Here is a 9,612-nt window from a genome sequence, read left to right as displayed (position 1 = left end):
CTGGGTTGTGCACGCAGCGCAAAGGGCCGATGCTCCAGTTTTTTCACTGCCTTCAACAAAATCCCAAATTTCTTGGCTCTTCTGCTCCAAGTAAGTCCAATTGTCTTGTAAGTTTCCATTGATCAGTTTTGGGTGTGGTTTCAAAGATTGGTTGAAGAACTTGAATGCTAAACTACAAACCCTATCCTCTTATTTAAGCTACTCCTTAGGGTTTTACAATTGGTGGTTTAAAAAACAATTTTGTGCCAAGAATTTCATTCCTCACTGGATTCTCCCTCACTATTTTACTATCATCATACAGTCCCTTTCCTTTTCCCCTATGTCCCAAAGCCACTCTTATCACTTGTTTTCATTAATCCCTATCCCTTAACCATATCATTCCCTATCACTTTCCCTCTCCCATATTATTTGTGTAGAAATTTTGAATAATTTAACACATATTCACAGAGATTATCTTGATCATACAATTATAAGCGGAACATGTATAATACATAATCTCCTCTATGTTGATCATCAATTTACAGAAGCAGAAACATTCACAGGCACACATAGAAGCATCAATCAAACTCATTAACACAGTATGTATCCCAGGGAAATCATCTCGCTAAAAACCGCACGCTATCTATATATTATATTGATTGAATCATGTAACATTACAAAGTACAATGCTTATCACAAGCAATCCAGTACCAGCTCCACCTGTTACACACAATACAGCTCAGATCTGATCTCCAAATCTATTCCACTGCTTGCCTGCCTCTCCAGCTCAATACCTGCTCAAGAACTAATGAGAATGGCTTACCAAACTCGTATTTGACCTGCAAATAATCACTCACACTCTGTTGGACGTGAGCACAGGCTACAATTCTTGATATTGGCCAATTCATTGGCATACTCAATCCCTCTGATTGTGCAAATCATCATGCACAACTATAGTTACAACTGATAGCAATCTGATCCTCTAACACGTGTCCTTGCTGAACTGAACATGCACTGACATGCAACTGAGTTAACTGATGTATTCTATAGTTGAATTATGAGTTAATAACTTGTGAATTAATTAATAACTAATTCACCCAACTCATCTCTAGTCTATTGATCAGTTAGACTAAATACAACTAGTTTAACAAAGCTAAATTGAACACAACTCCATCAACTGCACCTCCAGTCCACTAAACTCAACTCACTTGAGTTCTAACTGAAGTCCTGCATGCAAATATTAGTCATCCCATAGGTAACCACGTATTTCCTTCTGGGATCTGCATGTACCACATCCGTAGCTCATCCTGAAGTGCTCCAAGAGAATAAGATCAATTTTATAGTCCAAATATTATTATGAGACAATAATATTTGACTTTCCTATTTTTGACATCCAGTCTAAAAATAGACTTTTATCACTCACACTGTGATCACTCACACTGTGGTCACCCACACTGTGATCACCCACATTGTGATCACCCACACTATGATAAAAAATAGAACTTGCGCCATAATTTGCCTGCGGGCCCACTTAGTGAAGGCGACTCGTTTCCACTAAGCTCCATCATCTTGTTGCATTCTCAACAAGCATTTCTTGTTGCACACTTTTCAACACTCCCTCTCAACAAGAAAGGCTTCCTCTCAAACCTGATCCTGTAACTCTGGAATGTTCTCCATGCAACACATTTGGCCGGTCCACTTGCTCTGTCATCAAAGTATCTGACTGCTATTGCCTCTATCAACTGAAAACTCTGCATCTCTGTGCTCTTCAGTATCTGACTACTCTAGCCTCTGTCACTTTGATCTCTGACTGCATCCGTGCTGCTGCTGGTTCTATCTCCCAGCATTGCATCCGCACTGCACCTCCCAACTGACCTCCCTGTTGGGCTAGAAACATCCTCTGATGCTGAAGCTCTACCTGCTGCTGACAAGTGCTCCATCTCTGACATCTGTGCTACTGCAACATCTCCATGCATCTCGCACCATTGCACACCTCTCTGTGCCACCTAGCACTGTGCAAAACACTTGTGCCTCTCGCATTGCTGTAGCTTGCTAGCTATGCGCTGTCCTAGGATTCCCTGCACTGTCGCTTTCTTTGCCGCTCCATCCGCATCTATCTCTACCCAATCAGTCAGTTCCTGCTACTACACATCTGGGGCTCTCGCAGCAAGGTCTCATCCAAGAGGTTGGGTACCTCAAGGATCTTGCCCCTCCTCCTTGGGACAATCAATCCACATCACCCCACCTCCTACCTAGAGGTATGGCTGCATGTGATCCCTTAGCCCACCTGGCTCGAAGTTTCCCCCTACTGGAGCTCTCTCCATGAGTAGATGTCTCTACTCGATCTCCTCTCAGCTTCCCTTGTTGTGGCTCCTCCGCAACCTCCTGAAGCTGCTGCACCAATTGTGGCTCCTCCACAATCGTCTGAGAGTTCTTCTGGCTCTGCATGTTGAGAGGTAATATACACTCCCTCTCAACCACCAAGTCTCCATCAGTTTCCTTGCTGCTCAAGGCTTTGCATGCATCTTGAACCTCAAGAGCATACAGGTTCTTGACCCATGAACCAATCTGCTTCACCTGTCTAGTGATGATGTGTCTAAGGAAAACCTTTCCCTTATTGAAGACTACATCATAGCCTTTGTCTTCCAGCATCGCGATTGACACCAAGTTTCTCTTCAGTCCTGGTACATACTTGACATCGGTCAAGGTAAGGCGAGCTCCATGCTCCCTCTGAAAAATAACCGTGCCTACACTTGAGACACTATACTTCTCATCATTACCCATCCCTATGAGTATCTGGAGATCTTTCTCCTCCAAAGTACTGAACAAACTTTTGTCACCAGTCATGTGGAAAGAAGCTCCACTGTCAAGAAACCAACCACTTCCCACCATGGATGAAACCATGCATGCGAAGAGTGTGAAATCCAACTCAAACTATGAAGCAAGTGCCTCACCTTCAGATCCTTCCCCGGATCCCTTCTTGGACTTCTTCTTTGGGCAATTAGTAGCATAATGACCCAACTCATGACAACGAAAGCATCTCACCTTCGCCTTGTCAACCTTCTTCCCATCATTGGAAGAATTGGATTCAGAAAGAGAAACCTTCCCCTTCCCCTTCTTCGCCTTACTCGCTAAGGCACAGTTCTCCTCATCCTGCATGGATGAAGAACCGTCTCTGGTGCTCCGTCTAATCTCCTCCTGCACAAGATCTGACCAAAGTATCTCCCATCCTGGTAGTTTCTCCCTTCCATTCACTGAGTCCTGGTAGCTATGCCAACTCTTAGGAAGGTCAAGGAGTGCTAGACTCACCATCCTCATCCGACAGTCACCCCCACACTTCCCAGCTCATCCTGGCATTGGACGAACTTCGTGAGATACTGGGGCATACTGTCTCCATTCTCACACTTAATGTTTCTGAGTTTCACCCTTGCTTTGGAATTAAATTCGAATTCCACCAGCTCAAAACTCAACCGCTTCCGATCTAGAATTTGTGAGAACAAAGTATTTGTTGTACAGAGATTGACTGCCTGGGCATTCACCGGATACCTCACCTTCCAAAAGAAGGATGAATCCAGAGGCTACCTGGCCCGATTACAGACTCTGCCTGAAGAAATAAAATGTAAACACTTTCTGAATAATAGATCCGATGATCAATCCTCGCTTGATATCCTGCAAAAATCTCTTCTACAAATCAAGCAGCGCCGATACCATGTAGAAATTTTGAATAATTTAACACATATTCACAGAGATTTTCCTAATCATACAATTATAAGTAGAACATGTATAATACATAATCTCCTCTACGTTGATCATCAATTTACAGAAGCAGAAACATTCACAGGCACACATAGAAGCATCAATAAAACTCATTAACACAGTATGTATCCCGGGGAAAGCATCTCCCTAAAAACCCCACGCTATCTGTATATTATATTGATTGAATCATGTAACATTACAAAGTACAATGCTTATCACAAGCAATCCAGTACCAGCTCCACCTGTTACACACAATACAGCTCAAATCTGATCTCCAAATCTATTCCACTGCTTGCCTGCTTCTCCAGCTCAATACCTGCTCAAGAACTGATGAGAATGGCTTACCAAACTCGTATTTGACCTGCAAATAATCACTCACACTCTGTTGGACGTGAGCACAGGCTACAATTCTTGATATTGGCCAATTCATTGGCATACTCAATCCCTCTGATTGTGCAAATCATCATGCACAACTATAGTCACAACAGATAGCAATCTGATCCTCTAACACCTGTCCTTGCTGAACTGAACATGCACTGACATGCAACTGAGTTAACTGATGTCTTCTATAGTTGCATTATGATTTAATAACTTGTGAATTAGTTAATAACTAATTCACCCAACTCATCTCTAGTCTATTGATCAGTTAGACTAAATACAACTAGTTTAACAAAGCTAAACTAAACACAACTCCATCAACTACACCTCCAGTCCACTAAACTCAACTCACTTGAGTTCTAACTGAAGTCCTGCATGCAAATATTGGTCATCCCATAGGTAACCATGTATTTCCTTCTGGGATATGCATGTACCACATCCGTAGCTCATCCTGAAGTGCTCCAAGAGAATAAGATCAAGTTTATAGTCCAAATATTATTATGAGACAATAATATTTGACTTTCCTATTTTTGACATCCAGTCTAAAAATAGACTTTTATCACTCACACTGTGATCACTCACACTGTGGTCACCCACACTGTGATCACCCATACTGTGATCACCCACACTGTGATAAAAAATAGAACTTGTGCCATAATTTGCCTGCGGGCCCACTTAGTCAAGGCGACTCCTTTCCACTAAGCTCCATCATCTTGTTGCATTCTCAACAAGTATTTCTTGTTGCACACTTTTCAACAATTTGTAGAGTTCCAAACAGTCAAGTGATTGTTATTACACCTTAATCTCACTTGAAAACCCACTTTCCCACTATTTCATATTCCTCACAGTCCCTCATTTCCCTTTGGCACATTTGGCATTGAAAACAAAGGCACCAATTAGTCATTCTCAACAAAACAAACATACACGTTGCTTGAAACATTATGGAAATGGACACCGAGTCATCTTATGAACAAGACAGTGATTCTACCACAGAGCTTCATGCACCGAGGAGGCCTCGTAAGGGTGGCAGACATGTCAGAGAAGAGCCCACCTCTTTGATTGAACTGCAAGCCTGCCCACTTGCCATGGCATGTTTCCAACAACAGTCATGCTTTCAGTATTGCGAAATTACTGCTCAGATTCATCATCATCAGGAGTTGGCTCGGTTATTTGTTTTGCATTTGCATGATGGTTAGGTAACTCTTGCTGGTGTAAATTTCACCTTAACACTAGAGACCATTTCTCAAGCAACAAGAATATCGAATGTAGGTGAGGAGTGGAACAAAATAATGCAGGTATAAAGAGTACATTATGAACCATATATCAAGCCTAGCTATGTGAGACATCTCAGTAGGGTGTTCCCATTCCGGTTTTTGAAAGAATCCTATGCGTCATTGATGAGACGCATTATCAGATACTTCAGTTGTGAGGGCCGCTTCTCACGCCCCTATGCATACCATATCATATTGTTGATGCATTTTACGAGAGTGAAGATGATGAACATTCCATATTTAATGTGCCGAAACATCGAGAGGATGACTACTCTTGTACAGAAGAAAACTCTTGAACAACATTATAACAGCATTTACCACTATGCACTCATCAAGATCATTGTTGTACATCAGCTTGGCTTGCAGGGTCTCACATGGGAAGATTTCATTTCCCGTGAGTTCTTCATAGCTTCAGCAGCTCATCAGGAGGTTGTCGATCATGCAGGTGAACCTTCACATCAGCATGGATGTCAGGAGGCAGAGACTACTAGTGTGCCGACATATGTCACCTATTAGAGAGGCATGAGAGGATTGTTTACAGCAGCCCGACGAGTACTATCTCCACCTGGGGTGGAAGGGGTCTCGTTGCCATCATCAGCAGAAAAGGTATAGGTACAGGACAGAGGTAAGAAGCCTATGTAGGATGAGGGCCCTTCAGGAGGCCTAGACACTGATTTCATACTCATCGATGATGGTGTGAGCTCTCCTAGCTCAAAGCTGAGGGAGGTCATTCAGGAGCAGAAAGCCAAGATAGATGCATTGACCAATAATTTGCAGAGAGATCAATGGATCATAAAATATTTGGAGCAGCGAAACAAACAACTGGAGGATCAACATACAGTCATGGAGTTACAAAATATTTGGAAAACCGCCAAGCTGCCCAAAGGAGGAGGATAGAGTTCACTTCATTGGAGCAGGAGATAGAGGCTGATCAAGAGACTTGGCTTGAGAGGGTCAACATTCATCTTGAGAAGTTGTTGGCAAAGGCAAACAAGGACAAGGACATGCTCAGGCACATGAAAAATCATTATTGGGCACGAACTCATGTTTGCAATGTAAGGATCAAAATCCTGAAGGCAAGACTAAGGAGGGCACTAAAACAATGCAAAAGGCATGATAGGCTACAAATCTTGGTCAAAGCTTCTTTGGCTGAGCATGATACTTGATGATGGACCTTCATTCCAAATTTCAACAAATTTGTTGAAAATTTTGTCAATTTTGAATTTTTTGGCTTCAAAACAGATTTTCTTGCCCAATGCGTAGTGCCACTTGGCGCGCACTTATAATTGGGAGATCCTCTGGAGGAAAACTTAGAATTTCTGGATTTTTTATGAAAATTTATGCATGCTCATGAATTACCTAAGGATTTCATCAAGTTTTGGGTTGCCTAAAGGGTCAAAAATACACAAAAAATGTCCTCTCTGCCACCTTTTGCACCCACAGGAAGTAGTCTTGGGAGATTGAAGTTTTGGAGGGGCAAATGACATCCAAATCCTGAAATTCCACTTAGGTTGGAAAGTAGACAGGCAGGGCTTTCCAACGAGCTATCTTGAGCTCAATTTTTACCTCAGGATGGGCCTCAAAATCAGCCTCAAATTTGTGCTATGCATACAGGTTTTGGGCGCGGCGCATAGAGAATTTTGGCCTATTTTTCACTCTCCAGCTCAGAATTTCGACCAGTTTTGACTAGTTTGACTTTTTGATGTTACTCTTGATCGAAATTGATGTAATTTCATGACCATGATGTAATTTTTGCACATTTTTACTTGTCTTAGTAGATTCATTCACCAAAAGGTGAAATGTGAGTGAATGAATCAGTTTCCTAACATATAGAGGCAAGTTGTTTCATTGCCTATTTTTCAGTTCCTTGTTTAGATATGGTTGAAACATCTCCTAGAATGATGAGCTCGACCCCTAGAGGCATGGAAAGGAGTTAGGCTTGTCTATATCATGTAATTTCTCAATCATTTTCAGGGTTGGACACTTGGGATTGCTTGGCACTCCATTGTACATCTGATTTCTGCATTTTTGGCAAAGGAAAGACCAGGGGCTTTCAACACTTTTTGGGATTCCTGTGGCTCTATGTTTTTATGGTGTTCCTCTCTATGTAATTTGTGAGTTCACTGCAATTTATGTGCATCATCTTCTTTTCTCTTTTCTTTTGAAATTAAACAAATGAGTGATAAAGGTAGAATTCATTAGCTTGTTGTGCTATGCCTGTTAGTTTTGTTTAATTTTCAATGTTTTCTTCAGTTTGAAGAGGATTCTTGGTACCCTCTTGCCCTCTTTAGCGTCTCACCGGTCTGAAACCTCCACCTTTACAAATTAAAGCATCAAAACGATTGCCTTTCTTGCCCCAATCAGAACTTTGCAAAACTGGCCTTCATCCCTGGACCCAAGATTGCCTTTCCCTTGATTCCAAAAAAACCCCCAAAAAATCAAATATAATCCTTGCACTTCATACCTAGCCTAAAACAAAATATATTTCAGTCATCTCAAGCCCCAAAAGATCATAATTTGCTGAGATTGACCCGGAGAGAGCCCTCTCCTGTCCTCATAGGGCTAGCTACGAGGCTGAGCGTGGTTTGATGTTGGACCTGGATCCTACATTTTCAGCCTGAGGTAAATGTAGGCACTAACACATACCATGACCTCATGCATGACAACAACCACCACATCATTGTACACTTTACCACATGCGAATACTATCATGAATAAACAACATGTAACCAATCATATACTCATGAAGACACACTTCACAACAAAAACATCCTCTTTCACATGGTGACATCACTACAACCATGACCAACGCCATGAATATGCAACAAGCATATATACCACAAGGATGATATAGACATGAATGCATGACCAACACATAGCCCATCTAGTCTTAGGGGTGAAATATGCCCTGATACCACTCTATAATGCCCTCCTCCCACATCTACCCAAGTAACTGGTCAACCGGGGTAAACATGTCACAAGAAGTTACTATGATGTGATTCAACTCCCTATGTGTCACTTAAGGAAGTGGAATCGACATAAACCCACAACATAGACCTTTTGCACCTGCTATACGACTCCCATAATGCATCCTACTCATTCCCCTCACCAGCCCCTATGTCCCACTGAGCTTTGAGAATAGTAAGCCCCTGGATGCTCCCTTGATATGGAAAAGGGTGCATTTGAAAAATTCTGGATGCATGCACAACATGGGTATGCATGCATTTGGGGACTTTTCTCCTCAGACCTATGCTTCTGACTCCAGTATTTTTGCCACTTTTGAAGCCCAAAATCTAGGTCACTACCCAGAAACTCCTGTAGCTTTCAGAATCCATAAATTACATGACCATAATACTTACAAATCAAAAACTGACTCTAGGACTAGGCCTAACCACCCCCAACAGGAACTGACATTCTGTCAAACACTTGGCATCAATGCAATTTATAGGAAATGAATACAAGACAGAGCATAAATGACTAATAACTCATATGAGACTTGACAAGAAGGATCACCACCCTCTTCTCTTAACTATTTTGACATCAATTAGGTCTTGCATCCATTATCCTTTCAATTACAAGTAAATACATGAAATAGCCATGACTATAACCAGTCATATGACCATGCTTATAACTAGCATTAAACCATGTAAATAACAATGAAATAATAGCCACCTCCACCCTCACCTGTGATCTCACCAAAACCGACACCGAGATCACAAAACCAAACCGAGCTTGGAATGCCTTCAGACTCCATCACTATCCTTGAGGAATTTTCCATCTCCTTATCTCTCAAGCTTTACCACAATCCACACCAGATCACTAAGCCCTAAACCGAGACACCATTATCTCAAGATTTACCACAATCCACATTGGATGACTACGCCTTAAAATGATATTCCACTCTCAAGTTTTACTATGTATACCTTCAAAACCGGTTAAAGGATTCCTAAGCCTTTGGGAATTTTCCTGGGACCACCTCCACGTTGGATTCTGAACCATTTTGAACTTCCATAGATCAAAATCAAGAAACGATCCCATCACACCATGGATATCTGGAAAAATTCAAGGCTATGTTGAAAACCATTGTCATAACCCGACAAAACCATGTCACCAACAACAAGAGAGCCATATACAAACATGCAAATCCATGCATGTCAAAACCAACTAGGAAATCACACATGCAATACGTTACCTGCAAGTATTCTTGTTGAAGTTGCTGAATCATGCT

The sequence above is a fragment of the Pinus tabuliformis genome, chromosome J (genome assembly GCF_031772625.1).
Source record: "Pinus tabuliformis cultivar Carrire ecotype Pingquan chromosome J, CPIR1, whole genome shotgun sequence".
Classification (NCBI taxonomy): Eukaryota; Viridiplantae; Streptophyta; class Pinopsida; order Pinales; family Pinaceae; genus Pinus; species Pinus tabuliformis.
This window is presented reverse-complemented; position numbering follows the sequence as displayed.